This window comes from Camelus bactrianus, chromosome 12, assembly GCF_048773025.1.
Source record: "Camelus bactrianus isolate YW-2024 breed Bactrian camel chromosome 12, ASM4877302v1, whole genome shotgun sequence".
Classification (NCBI taxonomy): Eukaryota; Metazoa; Chordata; class Mammalia; order Artiodactyla; family Camelidae; genus Camelus; species Camelus bactrianus.
In genome coordinates this window covers 69,652,150-69,659,057 of record NC_133550.1, presented here as the reverse complement: position 1 = coordinate 69,659,057, position 6,908 = coordinate 69,652,150, and positions in this window count along the sequence as shown.

The following is a 6,908-nucleotide window of genomic DNA, read 5'->3' as shown; positions in this document are numbered from 1 at the left end:
CCTGCTCAGCCTCTGCCCCGTGCTCTGTCCAGGCTGCGCTTGTGGGAACCTGGGTTGAACTTGTGCACCAGCACAACCGCAGGGCCACCTGCCCATGACGCAGGGCCCCTCCACGGTAACGGTAACGCAGTCTGCCTTTCAAAGTTCTTTCCTGTTTCTGCCACAGCCCCGCTCTCTTGCTGGAGTCCCCACCTCCTAGAGGAGAGGAGGTTGAGCAGGGGAGGGGCTCAGGGAGTCGCGCTGGCCCTCAGGCTGCTCTGAGGTCTCTTTCATGGGAGCCCCTCCCTTTGTGACAGCGGCTGGAACAAAGCCCTTCAGACCTGTGAGGATGATGCACTCAGCCGCTCAGCTCGTCTGTTGGAAAGGGTTAACAATTTCAAATAATGTGTTTTAAACGGTCATTATCTTTGTAATTACGAGATGAACTGCAAAGATGTTATGGCTAATTATGCACTTAGTGGGAGCCAGCGTCCCAGCCAGCCCTAGGGGAGGGGCAGGGTTGCTTGTGAAATAGTCAGTTCCTCAGGGCTCACCTCAGCTCAGATGGGGCACTTCTGGGGAGGTGGGCGGGTGAGGGGGGCAGAGGGGAGGCGAGGGGGGCAGGTGAGGGGGAGGGGCAGGTGAGGGGGAGGGGCAGGTGAGAGGGCAGCAGGCTGGGCAGAGGCGGACAGTGTGGAGAGGGGAGGAGGGGGCCCCTCCCCCTGGGAAACCCTACCTGGCCACCAGCTCATCACCTGGAAGCTGCCGCCGCTGGGGGTGGGCTGGACCCAGCAGAGTGCCAGCCGTCCTCCAGGATTTAATGCCCTTGGCCCCTTATTTTTGAAGATGTGGTTCTGATGTCGTGACTCCTCCTTACTGGGGTTTCCGAGGCCGGTGGGTTGGCCCCCCAGCCCACTCCCTGCGGAGGTCACAGCGGCCAGACCAGCTCGGCTGTGGCTTTTCCCTCTGAAGCCCCCTGGACCCTCCTCTGCTCCGCTCAGCCCCACCAAAGCCCCTGCAGGGACATAGCTCTTCTTGTTACTTCCACAGGGGAGGGTCACTCTGTCCTGCCCCCAGGACAGGGTGCTGTGTCGCTGGATGTCCAGAGGATGACCTGTGCAGGGAGAGGAGCGCTGGGGCTGGCGGGAGGGGCCACGCGTGTACCGGCTCCTCAGTCTCCCAGCTCCCAGGGCTGCCCTGTGCCTTGGTCAGGGGCTCCTCGAAGCTGTCACTCCATCCTCTGCTCCCTCGTCATGTGTTATCTGATGCTGACCCCCTGCCCCTATACAGAGAACTCCTGGGATGACACTGGGCCCCCTGGTAATCCAGGGTGGGCTCCCATCCCATATCGTTGCCCTAATCCCTGCTGCAAAGCCCCCCTTGCTGTGTCAGGGGACACACCTGTCCATCTGGGCTCAGGAGAGGATGCTGTAGGGGGGCTGGTGTTCCATCTGCTCCAGGCGCTCACCATTAACCTCCAGCTGTGGGGTCTCAACCACACAGAGCAAACCACCATCTCTTCAGGAGAAAACAGGGTTCTGGGTTCCAGTATGTTTCTGGCACATTCAGAATCCCTAAAGGACCAAATACCCCGGGCTTACAGTTGTTCAAGTCATCATGACAAGGAGGAATGACCCTCCCAGACTTCAGACAACACTACAGAGCTACAGTAACCAAGACAGCATGGCGCTGGCACAGAAGCAGACACATGGATCATGGAACAGGACAGACAGCCCAGAAATGAGCCCACAGCCTACGATCAATTAATCTTTGACAAAGGAGGCAAGAACATACAATGGAGCAAAGACAGCGTCTTCAGCAGGTGGTGTTGGAAAAACTAGACAGAAGCATGTAAATCAAAGATGTTAGAACACTCCCTCACACCCTATGCAAAAATAAACTCAAAATGACTTAAAGACTTACACACAAGACAAGACACTGTAAACCTCCTAGATGAAAACATAAGCAAAAAATTCTCTGACATAAATCTTAGCAATGCTCTCCTAGGGAACTCTACCCAGGCCACAGAAATAAAAGCAAAAATAAGTAAATGGGACCTAATTAAACTTAAGAGCTTCTGCGCAGCAAAGGAAGCCATAAGCAAAACAAAAAGACAACCTATGGAATGGGAGAAAATATTTGCAAAGATGAGACTGACAAGGGCTTAGTCTCCATAATATATAAACAGCTCATACAACTTAAAAACCAAAAAAACCCAATCCAAAAATGGGCAGAAGACCTAAACAAGCAATTCTTCAGTGAAGACATACAGATGGCCAATAGGCACATGAAAAAATGCTCAATATCAAAAATTATCAGAGAAATGCAAATCAAAACTGCAATGAGGTATCACCTCCCACTAGTCAGAATGGCCATCATTCAAAAGTCCATGAATGATAAATGCTGGAGAGGCTGTGGTGAAAAGGAAACCCTCCTTCACTGCTGGTGGGAATGCAGGTTGGTGCAGATGTTTTGGAAAACAGTATGGAGATTCCTCAAAAAACTGAAAATAGACTTACCCTATGACCCAGCAATCCCACTCCTGGGCATATATCCAGAAGGAACTCTAATTCAAAAGATACATGCATCCCAATGTTTGTAGCAGCACTATTTACAGTAGCCAAGACATGGAAGGAAACTAAATGTCCATCGACAGATGAGTGAATGAGGACATTGTGGTATATTTAAACAATGGAATACTACTCAGCCATAAAAGAGAATAAAATCATGCCATTTGTCATACTAAGTGAAGTAACCCAGAAAGAGAAAGAAAAATATCATATAATATCACTCATATGTGGAATCTAAAACAAGAAAAGAAGAAAAGAAAAGAGGACACTAATGAACTCATCTAAAAAACAGGAAAAAACTTGCAGACATAGTAAACAATCTTATGGTTACTGGGGGAAAGGGGGTGGGGAGGGAGAAATTTAGGAGTCTGAGATTTGCAAATGTTAACCACTATATATAAAAATAGATAAAACCAAATTTCTTCTGAATGGCACGGGGAACCATATTCAATATCTTGTAATAATCTTTAATAAAAAAGAATATGAAAATGAAACGTATGTATGTATACGCATGACTGGGACATGATGCTGTACACTAGAGATTGACACATTGTAACTGACTGTACCTCAGTAAAAATTTAAAAAGTTACCATGGCTATCGTGACAGGTAAGGAGTGTGTGTGTGTGTGTGTGTGTGGCCCTTTGCTGCTCATCAGATGTGCCGCCATCTCTGCCCTGATTCTGGGTTTCACAATGAGCCTGAGGTGCAGATGCAGGACGCCTCCGTCCAGGCACACCTCTCAGCAGCTCACCTCCTCACCCTGACACGCCATCCCCGAGACGGCCGGCTTTCCTGAGCCCAGAAGCGCAGTGACAGCACACTGGACGCCCCAGCAGGCGAGTGCTTGACGCTGGGTAGGACCACCTCGCACGGACCCAGCGGTGACCGGCCCCTGGTGCCTGGGTCCTGACGTCTACAGTCCGTCCTCTGCAGCTGAAAGTGTGAACTCGTGCGTGGGAACTGGCTTTATGAGACACGTAAACCTTCATTTAAAGAGAAAAGAAAATGGTGACACAGGAAAGGGCTGCTTCCTGACTTCGAAGCGCCCTCCTCTCGGGGAGCACAATTACGCTTGGACAGATTTTGTAGCTCCTGTCAAGTTGTCTACGAGAAACACTATTTTTAAAGACTATCACGTGGTAATATAATTTCTGCTCCAGGCTCAACTATCCTGGATCAGGCACCAGCCCCGGAGCTAACAACGCTGCAGCCTTTCAGCGCGTGCCCCTGGGTCTAAGCTGTAAATGAAGAATTAACAGCACGAGAGGTATTTTCAGTAACTGCAATTTTTTTCGTCTCCAAATCTGGAGTTATCTAAGTTAAGACATTTCAAAGTCCGTGGAGAGGCACTTCCGCCCCGACACCCGCGTTGCTCCCGCCGCCCCGCCCCCGCGCCCCTCGCGGCTCCGAGGCCCGGGTCGCTGGGCGCTGCCCTCGCTCTGGCCGGCCCTGCTCTCCCGGAGCTGACCGTCTCGCAGGACGGACATAGAAAACCTAAGTAGCCCCACGTCAGCCACAGAAACAGAACCGGTGAAAACCAAACAAAAGCCCAAATCTACCTACAGAGAAGAATCCGGCCCCAGACGGCTTTGCTGGAGAACTCTGTCGACCATGTGAGCAGCAAACAACGTCGGAAAACGGAGAAGGAGAGCGAGCGTCAGCTCACTCTGTGAGCCGGTCGCGCCGGCAGGAAGCGAGGCAGTCGCTGCAGCGGCGGTGACTCGGAGGCCGGCATCGCTTGCAAACGCAGATGCAGAAGCACTTCACCAACAGCGACCACTCAGACCCCCCTCCAGCGAGACGCGGAGCCTCACGCTGCGGCCACGTGTTTATCTCAGGAAGGTGAGCTTGCGTCACGTCCGCGGTCAGGGTCACGCAGCACATTAACAAAATAAAGGCGAAAAAAGTGACGGCCTCAATATACGTAGGAAAAAGGACTTGACACAGTCGACCCCTGTTCATGACAAAAGCTCTCAGAGCTGGCACGGCACAGCGTTTTCTAAACCCAGCAAAGGCGCCTATGAGAAGCCTGCAGCCAACACCTTCGTTAACATGAAGCCCTGGGCGTGTTCCCTCTACGGCTGTGGAGAAAGCCAGGATTTCTGCATTTCCCGCTTCTTGCCCGCTGGAGGTTCGAGCCAGCACACAGGCAAGAAAGACTTCAACGCTGGGAATTCGGCTGATTGGCTGGAGGCAGGGAGGGCAGGCGGGCAGCCGCGGGGGGCAGGGCGCAGCCCGGGCGGGAGGAGGGGGGGGGGTCGTCGGCAATTTTCCAGGGAGACGATCGCGCTCAGTCTTCTCACAGGCTGGACAGTCGGCCGTGCTGGAGAGGGACGCACAGCAGAACGACTGCGTGTGTCCCTGGTGGGCTCCGGGCCGTGACCTGAGGGTGCCTGCTCAGTGTCCCCGTGAGCGGCCTGGTCTGGGGTGCTGCACCCGCAGCCAGGCCAGGGCCGTCTGCTCTGCGGAAGGACGCGCTGGCTTGATGACTCTGCTGTAATGTGGCTCATGGGGGACCCGAAGGGGGCCGGGCCCCAGTCAGCGTTGGGTGCCCATCGTGACAGCCGTGATGTGCCGGTGTCCGCTTCCTGGGGCGGCCACAGTGAAGCACCACAGACCGGGAGGCTTGGACAAGAGAATTTCATGCTCTTATAGTATGAGGTCTCGGTGTCAGCAGGGTAAGTGCCTTCTGGGGGCCATGAGGGATAACCTGCTTGAGACCCCGTTCCCGAGTGTGTAGGAGCGTCAACCGGCCTCTGCCTTTGTTTGCCCCCAGGAGCATATGGGGCCAGAGGAGCGGCTGTGGGGAGGGGGGTCGGCATCCGGGCAAGCCGGGGTGTGGGCAGGCTTTGCTTGGCTGACAGAGTGCGGAGGGAGGGTGGCGCATGCCCGGAGGCCTAGCTCACTTGTGCTCTCTCTGCTGTGTGCTCGGGGACGACCTGCGGGAGGATGGGGACCAGAGCTGTGTCAGCCCCGTGGTCCCTGCGGGACCCCAGCGGGGGCAGAGCCTCCCACAGAACCCCTCAACTGTCAGCAGGTGGCTGTGAGTGGTGGTTGTCAGCTGCTGTCTCAGGTGGCTTGTTACACAGTGGGAGCTGACTGCTACACACGCCATAATAAAGCAGCGTGTGACTGAGGTGGGGGCTGCTTTAGCCAAGACGTCAGGAGGGCACCTCTGAGGAGATGTGTGAGTGAGAAGCTCGCACTTGTGTGAAGACTGGGACAGAGTTCCCAGCAGAGAGAGAGGCTTGTGGAAGGGCAGGAAGGCGTCATTGTGGGGATGGGGAGGGAGAAGGGGACTGGGAGGTGCAGCCTGCACCATGGGGTGGGGGCTTGCATGGTGGGGGGCTGTGGGTGGGAGGCTTCAGCCGCCTTACGGTGGACACGCCCTTCCAGCTTTTGAGGGGGCAAGTTAAGAAGGAAGCTGGAGTCTGGAGCATGAAGGGGCTTTGAAGTGTAAGCTCAGGACGTGTCCTGGACTGGTGTGCGGTCAGAGACGGGGCACACTTCATGGCCTTTCGTGCCTGGCTTCCTTCACTGAGCACCACTTTCTCAAGGTCCATCCACGCGGTGGTGTGAGCCAGAACTTCCCTCCTTGGGAATGTTCCTGAGTAATGTCCCCGGGTGTGGATGGACCACGTTCATCCGCTGATGGGCGCTAGGGTGGTCCCTCCTCTGGGCTGCTGTGGGCATCCTCGGGCCGGCTTCTGCGTGGATGTGTTCCCAGGTCTCTGTTATCAGGATCCGTGGTGATGCTGGTGGAAACTGGCACAGCACACCCCGAGGTTTATTATCCCCAGGATCTCAGAATAACCTCACCGGGCACATTATTCACTCTCGTGCCCCCAGAAGGGTCACTGCGCAGTGGCTGAGCCCTAACTTCCAGAGTCTTGGTGCTGATAACTCCATGTCAGTCACATGACACAGGAGGCCGGCGGGGGCCCGGGGCCACCATGGAGCCGGAGATGGTGGGGCCGTCAGATTAAACCGAGGTTTACAACTCTCGACGCCAGCTGGGGATCTCTGTAGGACACTAAAGCTTTCCGCCCTCGGACCTGCGTGGCGCTTGTGGTGGGTGGGCCGTGAGGTCCATCAGGCTCTAATTGCCCTGCAGGCCTTGTCCTCGGCTGGGTGGGCAGGACGCCGGAGCACGCCGGGACTTCCATTGTGAGGGGTTAGGCAGAACCTTCCAGGGGAGTGTCTGTCCTCCAGCTGGGTGTCCACCCCGACCCTCCCTCCTGATGACCTGGCCTCGCCCAGGAGGCCAGCCGTGATGGGCCTGTGGGTCTGGGAGCTCTGTCCCTGTGGCCAGCAGGTGGGGGAGAGAGAGGTGTGAGGGACTCGGGGCCTCTCCCAAC